The 23782-nt window shown below is 51.5% G+C and overlaps 1 protein-coding gene across 13 annotated transcripts in view; it reads left to right on the top strand.

Annotated features, from left to right (window-relative positions):
- The window catches only part of LOC139754988 (uncharacterized), a 346758-nt gene that overhangs the window by 252781 nt on the left and 70195 nt on the right, over positions 1-23782 (top strand). The gene's annotated exons all lie outside the window — the stretch shown is intronic.

The raw sequence follows: 23782 nt of genomic DNA, 5'->3' as shown, positions 1-23782 counted from the left end.
TTTCAATGGATCATTTTTTTCAGCTGAATTGTTCTTCATTTTCATGAGTTCATCATGAAATGTTACTGAGGTTATGGTACCACATGAGGGTAGCCTCCTGTCCGGAAATATTATTATTCAACCGAATTCCGGGAAAGATGTTGAGTACAATCCATAGTACGACTTAAAACCCGGTACGTGAGCGACGTACGACCCTCTAGCACGACGGGTACGACCCCTCAGCACGGCAGTACGACCCTTGAGTGTAATGGGCCAGGCTTCTGACCTGACCCGTAAGGTCAGGCTATCCGACCTGTCCTTCCTCCTCATCAGGGTGTGCCGTCAGACAGCCGAACATCTCCCTCCCCACTCCCTCACTCCCACTGGTGTTGGACTGATAGTGTCTCCCACTGTGATAACACTGTGTTTACTGTGTGTGTGTGTGTGTGTGTGTGTGTGTGTGTGTGTGTGTGTGTGTGTGAGTGTGTGTGTGTGTGTGTGTGTGTGTGTGTGTTGTAACATTTCCGGAGGGGCAGTGCGACAGTCGCTTTGGCCAGGCCAGGCCGGGCCCAGCCCAGCCTGGCCTGGCCGTCCTTGACCCAGTCCCAACCCCCCATGCCTCCTCCCTCGACCCCCTTCCCTCCCACCCCTTCTCCTGGAGCGATACAATCTCGCCCACCGCCAATTGGACGGTCATTAGATACGTCGTTAGGTTTACAACTACATTAGTGTGAGCGATGATGATCGGCCGGATAGTCATGTGGTGCGTGGGGAAGCCTGTGTAACAAGTGTAGGGGTCGACCTTACAGGTGTCATACACACAACCTACAGATACAGGTTGTGATCATGATCATGCACACAACCTACAGGTACAGGCTGTGATTATGATCGTACACAACCTACAGGTACAGGTTGTGATTATGATCATACACACAACCTACAAGTACAGGTTATGATCATGATCGTACACAACCTACAGGTACAGGTTGTGATTATGATCGTACACACAACCTACAGGTACAGGTTGTGATTATGATCATACACACAACCTACAGGTACAGGTTGTGATCATGATCGTACACAACCTACAGGTACAGGTTATGATCATGATCGTACACAACCTACAGGTACAGGTTGTGATTATGATCATACACACAACCTACAAGTACAGGTTATGATCATGATCGTACACAACCTACAGGTACAGGTTGTGATTATGATCGTACACAACCTACAGGTACAGGTTGTGATTATGATCGTACACAACCTACAGGTACAGGTTGTGATTATGATCATACACACAACCTACAGGTACAGGTTGTGATCAGGATCGTAAACAACCTACAGGTACAGGTTGTAATCATCTCACACGGCTACACATAAGCTTGCTGGTTGGGAGGGATCAGTATGATACTGTGAGGGTTGTTAAATTAGTTGTACATCATAACGGAGGAAGTATCTTGTTGACATCCTGTCGTTTAGGTGTGGGTACAAGACTCAGGGTAAATATTTCTTTCTCATTTTCAGGCATTGAAATTCCTCGTTGAATTTGTTTAAAAACACTTTACATACAATAAGGTCAAGGAGTCACCTCAGTAAGGAGGAATTACGTTGGTGTAAGTCCAATAAGAATAAAAGCCTACAAACGGTGGTGGCCTATTGCCATTAACTTTAATGCATCATTCAAATACATTTTTCAAGATCATACAGTTATATGATTTTTCAGTTCCCGTCGGAACCGTGTGTTTACAGTTGCGACTCATCGTAAACGCTCAAATGTCATCTTAAATCACAGGAGGAATTCGTCATTCCAGGGTTGGGATTGCCTTCATTGCACTAACAAAGCTCAGCGACCCACTTCATCACAGACCAGCTGTAGTGACGGTCATGTTATTGTAGAACACTTGAGAGCGTGTTGCTCAACGCGCTACTCTGTGACGTCAGCCAGCGCCTGCAGAGGGGCAGACGTGCCGCCAGCTGGGGAACCAGTTACCCAGCGAACAAAGGGGAGGGGGAACTCTACATTCACACTCCCAGAACGGTCCTTATTTTGAGGTCAAGGACTTGCCGAGCTTACTAGCTGCGGGTCCAGAAGTAATCTGTAAGACGAGATAAAGAGGGTATTTCAGGGACAGAAGACACAAATCCTTCAGCAGGTCGGATCCTGAAGCAAGGTGCGCATGAAGTCAGGAAGGAAAGGCTCGCAGGAGGAATTATTCATGACGGGTGCACGCAGACGACGTCTTGTTGTAGTCTAGGTTACAACCCACAACCGAGTGACAGATGACTTTTGTAAGACAGCGAGGAGGTCCGTGAGGAAGGGGGGGGGGGGGGTTCGTTACCTCTCCGTTACTGACGTGTCCTCATTCAGACACACGATAGCAACGGACTGTTTACTTTTCAGCGACCGACTGCACTGTGGACGCCGTCCGACGAACGCCTGGCTTGGGCGCTAGAGATAAGGAGAAATGAATGTTGTGTATCCACCTAAACACACCCTAATGAAGTGGATCAGGGACGCACCCTAATGATGTGGATCAGGGACGCACCCTAATGATGTGGATCAGGGATGCACCCAAATGATGTGGATCAGGGATGCACCCTAATGATTTGGATCAGGAAGGCATCGTGATGGTGTAGGACCAGATGTTGTTGTGGGGACCAGAGTGGCCAGATGGTAGAGTCAGATGGACCGCCAGCTGAAGATGTACCACCCACCTGGCACAGTGCCTGACCTTGACGCACACACACACACACACACACACACACACACACCTGGCTTAGACTGGGGTGTGTGTGTGTGTGTGTCACACACGAGTGTAAGCCTCTCTCCCCGTAACACACATATGGTAATCACAGAGTGGAACTCGGCCTCATTATGATTATCAGTTTAGGACGTATTTATACGTATGGTAAAGGAGGTATATTATCGTGGAACATACTGTCTTGTGTTTTCGATCTGTAGAATTCCCGTCATGCAGCGTTTCATGTATTTTCCAAAGCCATTTCCATCCAGTTTCTTTGTCATGTTGCACGTGTCCACAACGCTCTTGCTGAAACATTGTTTCCTGTTCACACAGTAGCCTTGCTTAACTCCGTGTTGTGTCCTCGTGTAGTCTTGCTTAACTCCATGTTGTGTCCTCGTGTTGTGTAGTGTGTCTATGCTTCAAAAGATCTGTTCAATGTAAACATCATTATGGCCCCTCAAGAATATAGCTATAGACATCATGTCTTCCCTTGTCCTTTTTATCTTCCAATGTGGACTGATTTGGCGATTTAGTCCACGTAGTTTGGGTACAGAACTCGATTTATTCTGTTCGACCTTCTCCAGCAACTCTCCTGGCCTCCTACCATGGGAATACCACACTGATGAGGCACAGGTCTGGTTCTCTTTGTCTCCATTATCGTAAACATCTCCCTCCATTTACTTGAACGTAATTCTGACAGTCTCCAGAATATAGTTAGCCTTCATGATGATCCTTCTCGTGTGATTCTCTGATCAGTTCCGGCCTATTGTCAGGTCCGAGGTGTCTCACATGGCATGATTTTTGTAACCTGTTCCACCCAACATGGTAGTTAGAATATGGCCTGGTAGTTACTCCCGTCCAGACCTGTGTTCCATAGGTGAATTTCAGTTACCTTCTGTCTCATCACTGTTGCTTCATGTCTACGTAAGTCTGTATCGTTATTTGAACCTCCCTGTTACCCCCATACGTCTCTCATAGCTTTGCCATCATCATCAGCAGCAAACATTTTGTGGTCTAAGTCTCACATGTTAAAGTTCATGTACATTCAGGATAGGTCCCAGCACTGAACCCTCAGGAAGAGCACTTGTAATCCCTACCCAGCCACAAGATTTCCCTGGCATAAGTACTCAGCAGTCCCGGCCAGTCATCTGTCAGCCCATTCATGCAGCGCTCCTCTAACACTGAAGATCTAACTTCGTCAGTTTCGTGTGGGGGTATGGACAGTGTCTAAGGCCTTCTGGCAGTCAAAGTATATACAGTCCGTCGACCCACGTCTTCCCTCTAAGACGTTGCCAAGTCTCGTGCAGATATAAGAGATCCCTTGTGTAGTACGTTCTGTTTACGAAGCCTTGGTCTTGCGGGTCAGGAAATCATCTGTTCATCTTCTTATTTTTTTCTTTAGAATTTTGCAAATCACTCTTGTTGGTGACACCAAGTTGCACTCCAGGCCTATCTGTTTGTTGCTCCCTTTTTAGAAATGTTGGCACAGAATTGGCTGTTCTTCTCTACTGGAACTATACTTTCCTCAAAGGAGATCCTACACATGCCAAGTGTCTTCTCGTGAGTTGTTGTACACTTCTCTGTATGAGTGGTCAGGTGCCACCTGGTCCATGAACCCTGTACAGATCAAGCATCATCATTCTTCCTCTCTCACTCCCATCACTCCAGTGTTCTCCATGGTGTCTCCCTGAGACCCTTCCTATCTTCCCCATCTGGCTTCCTCAGTGTCAACGACTGACTGTGCTCCACGAATCCTTCAGTCCTGCGACCAACAAAGAACTATTCTTTCCCCCTCATACTTTTGCTTCTGCCTTCTAGTCTTGTCATCGTTTACTGGCCAAGCTGACGACACACTCACCCCAGCACTCACACCCTGGTCAGACTCGCATCGTGGGTCGGGTGTAAACTGCATGACTCGTTGACTAGTGTCATGTCATTCTTACCGTACCCTCGTGTGTCATGTCATTCTCACCTTTACTTGTGTATCGCCCTATCATTCATATCTCCCTGTGTGTCATGTCATTATACATTACCGTCTGTCATTTGTCATTCTGACACCACTTTAGGCCGTGCTGTCTTCACGTTCCTCATGTCACGTGTCATTCTTACCTCCCCGGCATTGTCGTATGTCAGTGTTACCCTTCTCATCTGTCAGTGTCATCGTCATCACCCCAGGTGTCAGTCATAGCCCTCCCTGTGTCAAGTGTCCACACATACAGTCCCCCGTCGTGCCACATACCTGACTCCATCACGTGGGGTGTTCCAGGCAGGTGTTCCGCCCAAGGTTGGCTGTGGTCAGCCCTCCCCCCCTGGAGCAGTGCCAGGGAGGTGAGCCACTCTCCCTGGAGCGGTGCCAGGTGTGGGGGAGACGAGCCACACCCTCCTCAACACAGGTGGGTCAGGCACCAGCTGGCTGTGCTCGGTGCCCGGCCAACTGGCGCCAACATGTCCTTCTGTGCCACGCACCACCTCCACCCACCCACCAGCAGTCAGGTTCCGTGCCCTGCTCCCGCCGCTTCCTTGTTGCCCTTCCTCCTCTTCCTCCTCCTCCTCCTCCTCCTCCTGACTCCTATGTATCGGTTGTCATGATCGTCTCGTCATCGTTGCACTTCCCCGCCAGTCTGCCAAGCCTCCCGCCGCACCGCAGTGATCTCTCTCGTAAGCATCACAAGTTTTACGACTATCAGTAACGTATCTGTGGCTGCTCGCTACCTGGCCAGACCTAATTTGTAGAATTCTCGTGTAGTTGACGTCGCGCACTTAATCTCTCCTTCTTACCCAAGGAACTCTAGTTATTCTTTTTTATTTTCAGTCAGATAAAAGGATGTATTTCAATGATTATACATAGTTTTATAGTAAGTATACATAGTTTTATAGGCCCAGTATGTCAGTCACAGGTCATCATCCTCTGGCACCAGCTTTCTCACTGTTCACCCTGCGAGACACAAGACTATAAAGCACCCAGCCTTCCTTCTGGGACAGTTAACTCGCATGACCATCACAGCCATTTAACACGCCCCCTGGGAAACCCATTAAGGCCACCCAGCGGAGGCAGGCGACAGCCCCATAAATCTGGCCAGGTGTGGGTGGGTTAAGTAGCCTCCCGACAAGCCCGCGAGTCGAGATAGAGGGTGTCTAACCCATCAGCAGGAGGCAAGGTCATGGTGTTCCACAGTGGATCCCAGGCTGCTTGAGGAAGGGAGTGATGTGGCGTCATTACCTCTCGTGTGCTCACCTGGACGATAGTACCGCAGTGAGCAATTGTTTCTGATACGTATGATTGGTTCGACATAGACGGATCTGTTGCTGGTATCCAGTACAGTAAGGAACACTTCCTTGTTGAGAATTTTTGCGACACATTTCCCAGAGTTATGTTTTGGAGGTCAGTCCCTGGTGCGGAGGGCAGTCCCTGGTGCGGAGGTCAGTCCCTGGTGCGGAGGTCAGTCCCTGGTGCGGAGGGCAGTCCCTGGTGCGGAGGTCAGTCCCTGGTGCGGAGGTCAGTCCCTGGTGCGGAGGGCAGTCCCTGGTGCGGAGGGCAGTCCCTGGTGCGGAGGTCAGTCCCTGGTGCGGAGGTCAGTCCCGGGTGCGGAGGTCAGTCCCTGGTGCGGAGGGCAATCCCTGGTGCGGAGGTCAGTCCCTGGTGCGGAGGTCAGTCCCGGGTGCGGAGGACAGTCCCTGGTGCGGAGGTCAGTCCCGGGTGCGGAGGGCAGTCCCTGGTGCGGAGGTCAGTCCTACTGTAGAGCGAGTGTTGCTTACAGGAAGACTTACTGGTATCTTCATGGTTGTAGATCTACGAAGACCAGTGTAGGGTCTGGCCATGTCGGTGTTGAGGTACAAGACATTTGCCAGTACCTGGGGTCCAGGATAGGTCATGACCCACTAGGGACCTCCATGGTCACCGATCCTGCTCAGTTTACGGACGCTCGCAAGACAGGGGTCCACCATCTGCTGTGTCTGAGGCGGAGTTGCCTGGCGTACAACGTTAAGGTTGTTACACCGAATCTGACACACAGTGTGCCAAGGCTGACGCCCAGGGTTGTAAACACGCCACGAGTGGAAAGTGTTGTTGATGGGGATGAACTTTGAGCTTAATGTCATGTATGAACTCTCTACTTTCTCATGTCTCTCCCTGTAACTATAACATGGCATATTTTTAAAGAAAGCGTTTTCACGTCTTCCAAAATCCGTAAATGCTTTCCCCGTGTCTCACCTTTTTCCCTTTTATAATTCTCTCTGTGTTCCAGTTAAGGTCCGGCTTTGATGTGGACTTCTGTCCGTGACTGGAGCTCCAACATAGAGATAAAGACATGCATGAGGACTTCAAGAGTACTTACTGTAACGCCAAAGGAACAGCATCTTATGAGGATGATTTGTGTGGTGATGATGATGATGCTACACATGTTAGAGTGGATACACCCTTACCTGGTGATGCAGGAGTACTCGTGACACTCGCCAGATGTTTCTGGTAGTATTGTACAGAGGTACCTAGTGACAGCACTAGGATCCCGTTCCTCCATCGGGGACTAAAAGTATTGAAATTAATATTGAATTGATGCAGGAGTTACCGTGAGTCACTTCAGAGGTATGGGCACGAGAAACTGGCCATACTGAGTTTCAAAGATGTCAGTTAAGAGAGGTGTGAGGGCCCCATTGTCCACTGAGTATATACGCTGTATGTGCGGTGCGTCCAGTAAGTGATCTGGTGTCCATAATGAGCACCTGTCATGTGTCTAGACCTGTCACTCCTCCTCCTTCTCCTGGGAAGAATGGCGGGTCAACTCCTGAGGTTTTGAGAGAAGCAATGGACGCCAGCGACGGCTGCTGGAGTAGTTCGCCTCCTGATTGTAAAGTTGATAATGATCTTGACCTGATTATCAGACCTTCCCCCTTGTTACCCCAAACTACGGAAGGGCAGCTAATGTCGTATTGCGTTAAACGTGTCAGTCATTACTCTCCACAGTGGTGACGTGAACAACTGAATTGTATTTTGTGTACCTCTGATGCCATGTTATCAGTTGTATAAGGTAATGTTTGCCTACGTCGTTGTTACCAGTGTCCGGATTTCATTGCGAGGGATGGGTGGGTAACCCAGCTATAATCGCGGCTTATTCATCCATGTTGTGAAAGTTACTTCACTCAGTCGTGTCAGTAGGACGTAGGAAGGCGGAAAATTCCTGCTGGGCCAGTAGAACCTTGTACGACTCAAGTGCGAAACGTAACAACCTTCGTAAACTACTCTAGAAGCATACACTTGTCGTGTGGGGTTGTGGGCAGTAAGTAGGATCGGATCCAAATGACGTCCATGGGTATGTATTGTACTGTAATGTAAGGTAGTTAATGTGACTTATGTAGTGGGGAGACTAGCCCAGCCTGGACCACTCCCCATAGAAACCTCCCCCATTTCGTACCAACCCCTCCCGCTTGGTGGTGCTGGTTATCTCCCTCGAGGGGTGTTGTGGCTTCACAGACAGCCACTGTTATCTCCTGCTGATACCCCTGACGGTGCTGGTTCCGAGCAGTGAGGTGTCCTTCCTGTGGTGGGGGTCGACGCTTCATTGGCTCAGCTTCAACTGTAGCAGCAAGAACAGCGTCGAGATCGTGTCACCGAGACGCCTCTGTTTGTCCAGCTGACCAGCTGGAGTTTGTCCTCTGGCTCGGGCCTGATGGTTGGGTGTGGACGTGTTTTTGGCCACGACACACTGTGGCCACCGCACTCGCCACGCCTCAGCGGCAGGAAGGTTTTGCACGGCTGTCTGGTATGTTCCCCCGCTCGCCGGCCGATGCCCTCTCTGACCTAGACTTCTGTCTACGAGGGTACGTTCCCATCGTACGTGGCACGTACGACGCTATCGATTGTACGTGACGGCTGTCTGGTCATCCTGCTGCGGATTTTACGCAGGATTCGATCTCGAGGACAAGGGTCCCAGGTCGCAGGAGGTGACGTTGTAGAGGGTGCTCACTGCTCACACCGAACCGTCGACTGAGGTCCAGGTGATGATAACTGGAGGGGGTCGGAAGGGTCATTGTGTTGACCTCTTGAAAGGTGGTGTGAGAGGGACCGAGGATGATCTTACCGGCCCCTTTTCTACGCCTTCTTGTAGCGTCTGCTGTGTGGTGGGCGAGGAGGTGGGCCGAGCAGGGAGGAGGCACAGGGGAGTTGGGGAAGAATGAAAAGTGTAGAAAGAGAATGTAGTGACCTCAGCTTGTAGATCTGATGGTGGTACTACCGTGCTCCTACCAACTTAGTCCATTGTTCAGAGTGACACTTAAGGGGCTTGGTGGACTGAACAACCTGTTATAGAGGCTTGGTGGACTGAACAACCTGGAGGAGGCTTGGCGGACTGAACAACCTGGAGGGGGCTTGGTGGACTGAACAACCTGTTATAGAGGCTTGGTGGACTGAACAGCCTGGAGGAGGCTTGGCGGACTGAACAACCTGGAGGAGGCTGGGTCCCATTGAGACATTAGAGGCTGGGACAGTGTTGACACGAGGGTCTGACGGGCAGCAGTACGGTGTTGTATGGCATGATGATGACTGGGCTGGCGGTGGTCCATCTCTGGACGCTGTTAATAAGGGTGATTGTGAGGACGACAGAGAGCACACACACACACACACACACACACACACACACACACACACACACACACACACACACCTAAGCGTATGTCAAGTATGCACGTATGGACCAGGGGAGGATATGTACGAGCACCTTCGTTAGATGGAGGACGACATCCAGGCCCAGGATTCGAACATATTCGGGTCCGACCACTACATCACGGAGGTTCATGTGTGTGTGTGTGTGTGTGTGTGTGTGTGTGTGTGTGTGTGTGTGTGTGTGTAACTCTGTTTGTAGACGCAACACTGAACAAGGAGGTTTTTAAAGGGTATTGGAACAAGCCACTCAAACACTCCACGGCGGCTGGACAGCTGGCGCAAACATTACGAAAGCAGTATTGGCTAATGAGCCGAGGGAGTGAACACGTCTGCTGTGGGGGGATGTGTAGGAAGGAGGTTGTCTGAGTAGGTGGCTCTGGGGAGGAACATGAGAAGAAAACTGTGCAACTAAATGATGACCAGACGGTATTGAGGTGTGGTGTAGCTGATGATGTAATACAGAAGGGGAGGGTGTGAGGGAATGGTTATATGCATTAATGAAATATGGGTACATAGTGACTGGGGGGAGGGGGGATATGACTAAAAGGTCAACAGGAGCTGAGATTGTACCGGTTAGCGATCCCTGACCGTGACGCATTCGTGGGTCGCCCAGGGTTGAGTGCATTGCTTCGAGTCCTGATTGCGACAGTCGGTCCACAGTCAACCCAGCTGTTCATCTACCGTTAGGGGTTGGTCGATATATATATATATATATATATATATATATATATATATATATATATATATATATATATATATATATATATATATATATATATAGCGTTAATGGAATGGGCTTAATGAGAGCCTCAGTTGCCGTGCCATCTCAGCTAGCACAGAAGCAAAAGCTTTGATTGTATTGGACCACGTGAGACTCCAGGAGAGCGCCGTAGGTTACTGGACGAACTGGATGAACCATCTTAAAGGTGAGAGGCTGAAGAGGGAAGAGCCCGAACCCTATACACGTCATGCCCCTCCGTCCCCAACACCAGTCGCTCCCTGTTGACTCATCTTCGAGACGGACGCCTCCTGGTCTGAGCGACGGATCTGGACCCGCATCCCAGCAGGGTTAGCCATGTTAGTTGCTGGAGTTCCTCCATGATGGCTGGCATCCAGACTGGTCGAGAAGCAACTGGATACTCAGCGCTTAATCAGGATGTGTGAAGAAGAAAATGGACTCAGGAGCAACTTCTTAGAATCAGGGATTCTTGGAAGATGGGAACCTCTGTGTTCGTTTGCTAATATGTTGGTTAGTGGGAGAAGAAATGGTTTGATAGGGGATGGAATAGTTTGAAATGGAGTTGATGAGCACACAGGTATATGGTGTGGGGAGTCTGGTGTGAGTGAGAGGTTTGGTGGAAACATATTTTGCTGTCTTATAAGCAGACCCCTGACAGACCAGGGATGTGCAGGGTTGTGGTGTTGTGACTCAGTGTGGGTCTGGAAATTTGCTTGGCTACATAGAACATTGTTTGTTGTATATGTCGAGAGACGTGTGGATCCTCTCCCTCAATGCTGTACGTGTGAATCCTCTCCCTCGGTGCTCTACGTGTGGATCCTCTCCCTCAATGCTGTACGTGTGAATCCTCTCCCTCGGTGCTCTACGTGTAGATCCTCTCCCTCAGTGCTCTACGTGAGGCTCCGGACTAGAGAGCAGCTCCCCTCAGTTGTTATCCTCGTCAGGAGCAGCACTCAGGCAGGTTCATGGATGGAGTTTGATTTCTTCACTTCCTCTGATTTTTTTTTTTTCTTCTTCTCTTAAGTGACCAACATAACACAAGCGAACCCTCCCCCATCCAAGGCCACCTCAGTCGAGAGAAAAAGTTAAAAATGTAAATCAATCAGGGTGTTTGTACACACCTGACTCTTAATGTACGAAAGATTATGTGAAGAGGAAAGACAATAAAAGCAAGAGAATTCCACAGCCGGTTTGTGTGTGTGTCCGAGGGTTGGAGGAGGAGTGACGACAGCTAGTCCTCGAGTGGCCGGTCTCATCATACAAACTGTGGGAAGCAGCCAAGTGCGTAGTAAAGTGACTCTGTAATCAATACATTCATTACTGACATTACGAGAATGCAAACACGACACTTACCATCTTATTGGTGCCTTGGCTGCCTACTGACAACCTTGGTGACCTCTGTAGCCTACTGACAACCTTGGTGACCTCTTTAACCTTGGCATCTTCTGATCAGTCTTTGACCACTTGCCATTATTCTCATTCGTAAGAAAACGTTGCTGGGTTCCCTTCTCAGCATCCCACAGACCTGCCCCGTCCGTTCAGCTGTTGACGTCACTCACTGTGTAAGTAGTTATGTAACTCATCCGTTGTTGGCCAGTCCTTGCGAACAGCTCCGTCATGACGTAACTTATAATGTAAATAAATCATTGAGGCCCAGTCGTGTGTGCGTCACCGTACGTACGTACACAGGGGAGGTAGGCAGGGGTGCACAGTGAGCCAGCCAGCCGCTCTCCCTGCTACAGTTTAGAACAGAAGCAGCATTCACACACACACACACACCCTGACCACGCCAGGACACTGCTACAGGCAAGCAGCTCCTGTGAAACTATCCTCACGTATTATGTGATCGTTTTAAATGACAGACAAGAAATTACCCTACGGTTCTTGTCCACACACACACACACACACACACACACACACACACACACACACACACACACACACACACACACACAATGATAGAATCACGAATCGTTAGAGAGGAGGTCATAGAAGGTTGATTCAGCGAGACCACGAGCATGTCTCGTGTCCTCGTCTTACAGACTTAAGGTAGGAGCGTCGAGGGACGCGCCCAACATTGCCATAAAGGCCCCGTCGTGTGGTTTCCATGGCATACGTGCATCTCACACTGCTCTGCAGCGGGTGATTTATGTGTTCCAGTTCGTCTATCACCCAGGCAGGACCCGTCTCGACCGAGTGAATACCGTGCAGGAAGCGTCTTGTGTCTCGTGGTTGAAGGTGGCGTTCACAAAGCCCCGACGAGAAGGGTCTTCTGGAGTCACACGAACTCATACACAGCGACCCCCGGGGACTGGCTGGTACGTGCTGTCCCAACTGGTCCCCCAGTGGATGTGGCGAGGTCAGACCCCAGTCACTGGCGGGGAACACGTTGTTGACCTTGGCACAAGTTTGCTCAGGGAACACGGGGAATGTGACGCTGGCAGGACGCCGGGATCATTGTGGATCTCTCTGGATTATTAGCACACATGTCCTGTGTGCTGCATGTGTTGATGGTGGGGGGACTGTATGTTTTAAAAAGTAGGGAACTGTCTGCAAAATACATCAGGGCGGGGGATGGACGGGCGTGAGGCGTGTGAGCTCCACTGGTTTACGAAACGTAAACGGTTGTTGAGGGAGGGAAAAGGGGGGAGGGAAGGGGGGAAGGGGAGGGGGGAAAGGGGGGGAAGGGGAAAAAAGCAATTCCCGGGATGGGGGGGGGTCAATAACCTTTCCCCCAAAAAAAGGAACCCGGCCGGGGGGGCCTGGTAATCACCCCCCCATAAAAGGGGGGTTCCCCAAAAAAGGGGGGGGACCCCCCCACCCCCAAAAACCCCCAAAAAAACCCTGTAAAAAAACGGTGCCAAACCCCCACCAAACCAAGGGACGCGGCCCCAGGGTTAAAACCAGTGTGAGGTGAAAGCGGTCCATACCAGGTCCTCACCAACCACACAAAAGGGGGGGGTGGCGCGGTCCATACCAGGTTTCCCCAAACCAAAAACCCCACAGTGTGGGGTGGGCGGTTTCCCTACCAGGGCCTCACCAACCACACAGTGTGGGGTGACGCGGTCCATACCAGGTCCTCACCAACCACACAGTGTGAGGTAACGCTGTCCATACTACGTCCTCACCAACCACACAGTGTGAGGTGACGCGGTCCATACTAGGTCCTCACCAACCACACAGTGTGAGGTGACGCGGTCCATACCAGGTCCTCACCAACCACACAGTGTGGGGTGGCGCGGTCCATACCAGGTCCTCACCAACCACACAGTGTGGGGTGGCGCGGTCCATACCAGGTCCTCACCAACCACACAGTGTGGGGTGGCGCGGTCCATACCAGGTCCTCACCAACCACACAGTGTGAGGTGACGCGGTCCATACCAGGTCCTCACCAACCACACAGTGTGGGGTGGCGCGGTCCATACCAGGTCCTCACCAACCACACAGTGTGGGGTGGCGCGGTCCATACCAGGTCCTCACCAACCACACAGTGTGGGGTGGCGCGGTCCATACCAGGTCCTCACCAACCACACAGTGTGGGGTGGCGCGGTCCATACCAGGTCCTCACCAACCACACAGTGTGGGGTAATGCGGTCCATACCAGGTCCTCACCAACCACACAGTGTGAGGTGACGCGGTCCATACCAGGTCCTCACCAACCACACAGTGTGAGGTGACGCGGTCCATACCAGGTCCTCACCAACCACACAGTGTGAGGTGACGCGGTCCATACCAGGTCCTCACCAACCACACAGTGTGAGGTGACGCGGTCCATACCAGGTCCTCACCAACCACACAGTGTGAGGTGACGCGGTCCATACCAGGTCCTCACCAACCACACAGTGTGAGGTGACGCGGTCCATACCAGGTCCTCACCAACCACACAGTGTGAGGTGACGCGGTCCATACCAGGTCCTCACCAACCACACAGTGTGGGGTGGCGCGGTCCATACCAGGTCCTCACCAACCACACAGTGTGAGGTGACGCGGTCCATACCAGGTCCTCACCAACCACACAGTGTGAGGTGACGCGGTCCATACCAGGTCCTCACCAACCACACAGTGTGGGGTAATGCGGTCCATACCAGGTCCTCACCAACCACACAGTGTGGGGTAATGCGGTCCATACCAGGTCCTCACCAACCACACAGTGTGAGGTGACGCGGTCCATACCAGGTCCTCACCAACCACACAGTGTGGGGTGGCGCGGTCCATACCAGGTCCTCACCAACCACACAGTGTGGGGTAATGCGGTCCATACCAGGTCCTCACCAACCACACAGTGTGGGGTGGCGCGGTCCATACCAGGTCCTCACCAACCACACAGTGTGAGGTGACGCGGTCCATACCAGGTCCTCACCAACCACACAGTGTGGGGTGGCGCGGTCCATACCAGGTCCTCACCAACCACACAGTGTGAGGTGACGCGGTCCATACCAGGTCCTCACCAACCACACAGTGTGAGGTGACGCGGTCCATACCAGGTCCTCACCAACCACACAGTGTGGGGTGGCGCGGTCCATACCAGGTCCTCACCAACCACACAGTGTGAGGTGACGCGGTCCATACCAGGTCCTCACCAACCACACAGTGTGAGGTGACGCGGTCCATACCAGGTCCTCACCAACCACACAGTGTGGGGTGGCGCGGTCCATACCAGGTCCTCACCAACCACACAGTGTGGGGTGGCGCGGTCCATACCAGGTCCTCACCAACCACACAGTGTGAGGTGACGCGGTCCATACCAGGTCCTCACCAACCACACAGTGTGGGGTGGCGCGGTCCATACCAGGTCCTCACCAACCACACAGTGTGAGGTGACGCGGTCCATACCAGGTCCTCACCAACCACACAGTGTGAGGTGACGCGGTCCATACCAGGTCCTCACCAACCACACAGTGTGGGGTGGCGCGGTCCATACCAGGTCCTCACCAACCACACAGTGTGAGGTGACGCGGTCCATACCAGGTCCTCACCAACCACACAGTGTGAGGTGACGCTGTCCATACCAGGTCCTCACCAACCACACAGTGTGAGGTGACGCGGTCCATACCAGGTCCTCACCAACCACACAGTGTGGGGTGGCGCGGTCCATACCAGGTCCTCACCAACCACACAGTGTGGGGTGGCGCGGTCCATACCAGGTCCTCACCAACCACACAGTGTGGGGTGGCGCGGTCCATACCAGGTCCTCACCAACCACACAGTGTGGGGTGGCGCGGTCCATACCAGGTCCTCACCAACCACACAGTGTGGGGTGGCGCGGTCCATACCAGGTCCTCACCAACCACACAGTGTGAGGTGACGCGGTCCATACCAGGTCCTCACCAACCACACAGTGTGAGGTGACGCGGTCCATACCAGGTCCTCACCAACCACACAGTGTGGGGTGGCGCGGTCCATACCAGGTCCTCACCAACCACACAGTGTGAGGTGACGCGGTCCATACCAGGTCCTCACCAACCACACAGTGTGAGGTGACGCGGTCCATACCAGGTCCTCACCAACCACACAGTGTGAGGTGACGCGGTCCATACCAGGTCCTCACCAACCACACAGTGTGGGGTGGCGCGGTCCATACCAGGTCCTCACCAACCACACAGTGTGAGGTGACGCGGTCCATACCAGGTCCTCACCAACCACACAGTGTGAGGTGACGCGGTCCATACCAGGTCCTCACCAACCACACAGTGTGAGGTGACGCGGTCCATACCAGGTCCTCACCAACCACACAGTGTGGGGTGGCGCGGTCCATACCAGGTCCTCACCAACCACACAGTGTGAGGTGACGCGGTCCATACCAGGTCCTCACCAACCACACAGTGTGAGGTGACGCGGTCCATACCAGGTCCTCACCAACCACACAGTGTGGGGTAATGCGGTCCATACCAGGTCCTCACCAACCACACAGTGTGAGGTGACGCGGTCCATACCAGGTCCTCACCAACCACACAGTGTGGGGTGGCGCGGTCCATACCAGGTCCTCACCAACCACACAGTGTGAGGTGACGCGGTCCATACCAGGTCCTCACCAACCACACAGTGTGGGGTGGCGCGGTCCATACCAGGTCCTCACCAACCACACAGTGTGAGGTGACGCGGTCCATACCAGGTCCTCACCAACCACACAGTGTGGGGTGGCGCGGTCCATACCAGGTCCTCACCAACCACACAGTGTGAGGTGACGCGGTCCATACCAGGTCCTCACCAACCACACAGTGTGGGGTGGCGCGGTCCATACCAGGTCCTCACCAACCACACAGTGTGAGGTGACGCGGTCCATACCAGGTCCTCACCAACCACACAGTGTGGGGTGGCGCGGTCCATACCAGGTCCTCACCAACCACACAGTGTGGGGTGGCGCGGTCCATACCAGGACTCCTTTACAGAAACAGGTCCTGGGGTAATTATGAATAAACGAATGATAATGTGCAATACTGCAACTGCATGAACTGCCCATCACGCCCTTCTTAAACTCTTTCTCAAAATCGTCAGCAACCTTCCCAGCCTTGAAAATTACAGTACCACAGTTGACGCTACAACAGAATTACTACAGTTGATGCTACAACAAAATTACGTAATTCATGTAAGTTGTGAAGGTGGATAGATCTCATCAACTACATTTCAGACATCTTAGGTGTGAGGGGATACACTGTGGACGATCCGTCTGTCTACCTTTGCTTCGAGGAGGGCGATGATAAACCAGGTCTTGTGCGTGTGACTTGTTTTTAACCATTTGAGAAAGAGTTAGAAGAGTAGATTTGTAGCTTCAAAACCTCCAGGTGTTTGGTAAGTCTACAGGAGGGCCAGGGAGTTCATTTGGGAAGTATTTTATCATAGACGTCCAATTCATATTATACGTTTTGATAACGTATTACCCTGCCAGGGTGACCATACTAATGTTCGGAATATTTTTATTTGGGGTTAGAATATGATTCCATAGTAAACACTTGTTTCCCTGTATATAGCCACACTTGTGACACAGCTGTCTTATCTAACTATGCAGATTCTGGCCTCCGGCTGATCAACAACACCTGAACGTGACGCTTGCAGTATACAGTACGTGTGAACCCGCAGACCTAATGGTAACGGGTCCGTCTCACTGTGCGAGCGGCGGTTCGAGCCCCCACTGGTGGAAGTTTTAGTTTGATTTATATCCAGAGTTGAGGCCCTGCGAGTGAAGGACTTCCTTCCCTCCACGTACACATGGGTGATACAGCCTGGTGTTCATGAAGTCTCCAGGGGAGACCTAAAGTTAGGGACATACAACGTAGTGAGCTTGGCTGCTTTTGGTTCAGTGTTAGGGAAGGGTTCACACGGTTACTGAGGCGAGGGAAGTGAAGTAAACACAATACTTAATTAGCTTGATGATGTAGACGATGAACTCATTAACTCCTGTTGTGGGACTGATGGCAAACTGGATGTAAATATCTGTTTAGCCACACTACCGCGTACCACACGAGACTCAGACTTGTGGCCTGCCAGAGTCGCTGTCATCAACCTGAAAGACTGAGGTAGTCAGAAACCACCACACCCGCTCACAGCAGCTCCTCTTCCTTTATATACAGTCAAGTATTGTTTTCCGTTAGCATCACTTATATGTTTATTATCAGTCTTGTTCCTCTCCTTCTTCTTCCCCTTCCTTTTCCTCCTCCTCCTCCTCCTTCTTTTTCTTTTTTAGTATTCTATCTTAGTGTGATCTTTCACAGTGGTTCATTATTGATTGGAAGATACACCAGAGCCGACATACGCCACTCCAACTTCACACACACACACACACACACACACACACACACACACACGAGGGAAAGGAGAGCAGTGGGTCAAGTGATGGCTCAGATGATAGAGAGAACTGCAGTGCCTCCCGGCCCTCCTCTAGGTGAGGCAGTAGCAGGGGGTGTCCCGTGCTGGGAGGTATGGAGGCTGGGGTCGCTCTGCCTCCCCAGGATGATGAGTCTTTCCTCTTAAACTGCTGCAGGAAGTCGCCACACCCGCCTCCCGCGATGCTGTCTGTTGACACTGACGGGGAACATCCCTCCCACAGTGTCTCCTCCAACCTAAACTGTTAAGATAACCTCCTCCATTACACCTGCTGTACCGGAAGAGGCAGTGTTCTCTTCTGCACTTTGGAGAACTCAGAGAATGTTACGAGCCTGATGCCTGAAGGTGCGGGGTGGCATCAGAGGCCACAGCAGCAGCGTCTCCCGCGTTATCATGCAAGCTGCTGAGGACTAGGCTGACGAGCCCGTGTACTCAAGTACATGTCTCCTTCTCATCTACTTTTGTACAGCTCTGTACACTCAGGTGTGATGAGTACAGGTAGTAGCGTGTACTCTACACTGCAACATGGAGGCTGGTGGATAAAGTGACTAGGGACAAAAAAGGATGAGTTTCTCCCCGGTTTTTGTGGGTGTGGGACGATTCCTGATTGATTTGTGCTGCAGGAGCCGTGAACATACCGTGCACTGCAGCCCGCCTCGGTGGGCACGGTGGGGCAGAAGAGGACACAGAGTGCATGAACGGCCCAGGACCCGGGCCTCCGCCTGTCCCCTAGCCTCAGTACTGATTGAGGATGTAACGACACAGGTTGAGGCGTGATGGGATGTAGCGCCCAGGCTTCACCGTACCTGCATCATTGACAGTGACAAACCCGACCAAGCCACGCGCGACTTGACCTGACCTCGCCTGTCCCTCGAGGTCACCACACCGGCCCCGCTCTGTACTCGCCTTGCTACCATGACAGCGGTGGACAGGTTCTGTTGAAGAGTTTTTCCGTTTTTCGTTCGTTTACGTCCGACATATACAGAAAACGCGATTTGGTATAATGATGATATTAACATTATTATTATGTAGCCACAGGAGTCCTTTAACGAAGTTCCTGCTGCTCTGAGGCTGCACTCCATACAGGAGCAGGGAAATGAGAAAGTTCTTGATTGGACCTTACTCCCTTTCGTCCCTTGAGAGTAATACTCGATATGTGATCCTTTGCAAACGGAGTCCGGTAACACCTAACATGTACATAGTACCAGTGTTGGACTAACTTAACAGAACCATATATTCAGCGTATTTTTTTTCCCCCGTAACACCTATTCTAGGTACCAGATGATGTTGTAGACGATCGAAAATGTTCTAGAACTATGGAATATTGACTATCCACCTCTACTGAGATGGCAGGAACCGATCGTGGCTCCTTCCTCCCTCGCTGTGGCACTGAAACAGTAAGCTGGCTGCTCTCTGGTCTTTGAGTGATCTGGCGAGTCGGGAGGTAGAGTGACTCAGAAACTGAATAGCATTATTCCCATAAAGTTTGATTGTGTCAGAGTCAGGCATAACACACACACACACACACACACACACACACACACACACACACACACACCAGAACATCTTCAAAACCTTCAGTTCTCTCAACCTCAGCTGTGCCTCCTTTGCCTGGTCATCCTCCCCAGTCCATCACACTGCCCAGTAATTAGCGCACTCCCACCCCACCACCAGGTGTGTAAAGATTCTCTCTCTCTCTCTCTCTCTCTCTCTCTCTCTCTCTCTCTCTCTCTCTCTCTCTCTCTCTCTCTCTCTCTCTCTCTCTCTCTCTCTCCTCTTGATAGCTTCCACGCGACTACCCCGAGCAAGAAGCCAGAACCAGGACGTCAGAACGGTCTTGAGGTACAGCTCACGCTTCACGTTACTGTCTATGGTTTGGGTCAGGAACGTTTTTTCGTGTGTTACCCACTCGTGTAGACGACGGTAGACGGTGCTCCGACCCTCCCTGAGGCGGAGGAGGATCCTCCTGGGCTTGGTGCCAGGTCCTCCTGGGTGCAGAACAAAGGCTTGATGAATTGGGGCCGTCAGTGGCGGGGGAGGTAGGCCTAGCGAGGAATGGGGGTGAACAACGGGTAGAGCGAGGGAGGAGGGAGTAACGTTGGGGGTGAGCCTGGGGTGATGGGAGGGTATGGCATACTCGTGCGACCAATATAAAGAAACCTGATGGTATATAGCGAGATTATCCGCTGCAGGACGTGTTGTACTCTCCTGACATTCCTGCTGTTTCTAGACGAAGGTGGAACAGTTCAACAGAGGGCTCTTGCCCGTCCACCGCTCGTGTGTGTGTGTGTGTGTGTGTGTGTGTGGTAGGGTGGGGTGGGGGTGAGGTTCTGGAAGGTTAAGGTCCCGTCCGTCCCCCCCGCGCCCTGGAAATCAATAAACACAAACACCACGTGCTGCCGCTGCTGCTGCCGCTGCTGCTGCTGGAGGGGTCCACTCGCCGCCTCCGTGTCTCATCGCTTGCTTGGTTGACATATCCGGCGTATGACCACCACGTCAATGTCTGCGCGTCCCCCGCCCGCTGCACACCCGGACGTGTCTGTGAGTCATTCCGAACTGGAAAATGAGCGACCCCTTCGTGCGTTTATCCCATGTGCTAAACTCAGCTTCAGCACGGCGAGCGGCACGACCCTTGAGCACGACGGTACGACCCTTGAGCATGACTGTACGACCCTTGAGCACGACGTTACGACCCTTGCACGACGGTACGACCCTTGAGCACGACGGTACGACCCTTGAGTACGAAGATACGACCCTTGAGTACGACCGTACTACCCTTGAGCACGAGAATAGGTCCTCCCAGTCCGACGCGACGGTACGACCCTTGGGTGGGAAGGCCTAGCCTGTGACCAGAGGTTAGGTCGGGTCAGGTCATTTCAAGAGCTGTACCGACGCGTCGTGGTCAAGGTGGTCAGCGTTAGGTTCAGAGGTCGTGATCCTCGATTGTTCCGATGAATACGATGTTAAGTACGTGCGCGGGCAGGCCGTCTCCCCCTCCCCCTAGCAACACCTCCCTCCCTCCCTCCCTCCTGTGCACGTCGACCGACGGGGGGGGAAGGGGTGTGTGCTGCAGTCAGAGTGCCCCCGCTCCCTCCCCCCTTCCCTCTGTACGACGTCAAGTGCAGGTGCTGCAGTGATGACTTGCTCCCTCCCTCCCTCCGCATGGTGTCAGCGGCGGGGGAGGAGGATGCTACACTCAGAACTGCCCCTCCCTCCCTCCCTCCACACCGTGTCAGAGGTGGAGGTGTGGTTGGGGAGGGTGTGTGGGGGTGTGCTACACCCGCCACAGCACAACACGTCAGCCACACTTAATGTGGTCCGTCCTCATCGTCATGCAGACGTCACACGAAGCCCTGTGTCAGGTTTATGCGTGTGACGTCATTAATCTCATCAACGGTAAAGCATCAGGCAAGTGGTGCTGGGAAGTCCCTCAGCTGCTCCAGAAATAACATATATATATATATATATATATATATATATATATATATATATATATATATATATATATATATATATATATATATATAGCTACGTCTCTTTGTTGTATGTCAACTGACTTATATTTCTCTCTTGTGTCTCCCCTGATGATGTGATTATTACATGAAAGTGCACTTGGGAACTTATCGTGTTTCATTTCCCCCCTGGTGACGAAAGGCAGTACAGTCTCGTAGAAGAACATCTCACTCCAAAGGAGTCCATCATTCCCCTCCCACGGGAACTACCGCTGCTGGGTGATCAGGAAAAGGGATCTTGGAGAAAAAGCGGAACCATTTAGAAAAAGAAAATGAAATAAAGATTCAAATTCCCGAATCTTTATCATAATACATCTTGGGGCTTCGTCATAAGAATTGCTTTACGGAGTGTGTCATAAAATTCCTTATTTTCTTCCGTGAATTTTTCATGTATTTGTGATACACAGAAGTGTGTTTACGTCAATATTTAGGTTCATCCTATACAAGCTTTATGTACGACGCATATCATGCAGTTGTATTACTCAGCATGCAGTACTCAGGTGTAAACTGTAGCATTATTTTCCTGTATTTTATGATACATCAGGAAATTGTCAACAAACAAAAGCGAGGCAAACACGAAACGCTAACGTGTTCCTCTGATGTGAGGATGGCTGGCTATCGGCCACCGAGACCCCGGGTTCGCATCTCCCACGTCTTACTGGACCTTCTCTTCCTCCTCCTCAGCTGCTGCAGTACGAGGAGTGATACCCCAGGGGCCACGAGCACCCGGACCTAGAGGGTCGGCCTAAACCACCCGAGGGAAGGTGTCCGCGTACTAGGCAGAGTGACGCGGGGTCGGCCTCGCCAGCTGCCGGGACGAACTGCATCGACCCACGCTGACTGACCAGCCCGTTGCTGCTACTGCTGCATTCGCTCTTCCACCCTCCGCTTATTTGTGACGGTGGACCAGTAGGGGAGGGAGAGGTGGAGGATGGAGGTGGGGGGAGGGGGTTTAAATAATTTGTTATCCTTGTCGCTCAGACGACAAAAACAAGTGAAACGCCACTGGGCTGGTAATAAACATTTCTGGGAAATACACTTTGAGTTCGTGAAGCTTCTCAGAGCCAGACGTTTCGGAGGTCCGCTTCACATGTGACCACGACACGACAAGCACCTCACGACTCACGCTCTGAGGAAACATCCAGATGTTTCCTAGCTTCCATCTCACTGGCTCAGAACCATCAAAGTGTGTAAAGAAATACAACGGAATCTAAAGAGCAACAGCTCACTGCATCCCCTGAGGCTGTCGTGACAGTGGAAAAGATCAGAAACAGACGTATTAGTGTGGTGAGAGCAGGGAGGCAGACAGATGATGATTCACACATGTTTGTCTTCGCTGTAGGCAGAGAACTGTGGAGCATCCGGGCGTATTGCTTTAATCAACGCTGACTATAATTCATGATCATGTTACACATGTGTGCAGGTTACACTGGTACAAGGCTCTAGGCTACAACGGCTGCCTCAGGTTGGCTTGGGAGGACTGATGATGAGGCTACACCGTCGCAGACCTGCTGTCTCAGTCACCTGTTGGTCTAGACGCCGGCACACAAATGGTAACGTGATGATGAAGACTAATGCGGGAATGCTGTCATTTTGTACGGAAGTGACAAGCAGAGTGCCTCAGGAATCTTGTGGGACCTGTGCTGTTCTTGATTTAATTAATCACTGATTCCTACAACACTGGCCATGTTTATCCATTACTTGTCTATAAATTTCTGTTGTGGTATTCCTGGTCCCTGGAGGCCCAGTAAGATGGACACTTAAAGGGATTTCTGCCATCAATGACTCGTTGAAAATTATGATATGCTTGTAGATGGTTGGTTGGTTCCTCCAGCTTTAGGCCTGTTGATTGCCACGGTCATTAAGGCCGTCAACATCGTCATTGAATAACACAAATATAAACAACAACAATAACGCTTTCTTCCAGTGTTCAGTAAACCCTACGCTCTTACTGTATGTCTGACCCTTGACGTGGGGATCCCTGTGTTAAATTGAGTCAAAACATCAGACGTATTGTCATGTGTGTAAGATGTACAACTGTTGTTGTAGGTTAGTTGTCGTCTCTCACAACTCCGGCGTGAGGTTCGCGCCTGTTGTATCCCGCTCACGCATCACACAACCAGCTACACATTTTCACACGACGAACGCATCACATTAATCTCTCTACTTACCCAAGGCAGCGCCTCTACGATCTTTTACCCGCACGGACACACTAGTTACTTCAGTTGTTCCTGTAAAAGAAAACGTGTTGTAATTGTCCGTGTTCCCGCAATTACTTTTGTATTAAAGTTCGGGGGGAAAAAAATGCCATTCTATTTTGCCGTGTTCC

The sequence above is a fragment of the Panulirus ornatus genome, chromosome 18 (genome assembly GCF_036320965.1).
Source record: "Panulirus ornatus isolate Po-2019 chromosome 18, ASM3632096v1, whole genome shotgun sequence".
Lineage (NCBI taxonomy): Eukaryota > Metazoa > Arthropoda > Malacostraca > Decapoda > Palinuridae > Panulirus > Panulirus ornatus.
Note: the sequence above shows the minus strand (reverse complement) of the source record. Positions and strands in the feature narration are given on the sequence as shown.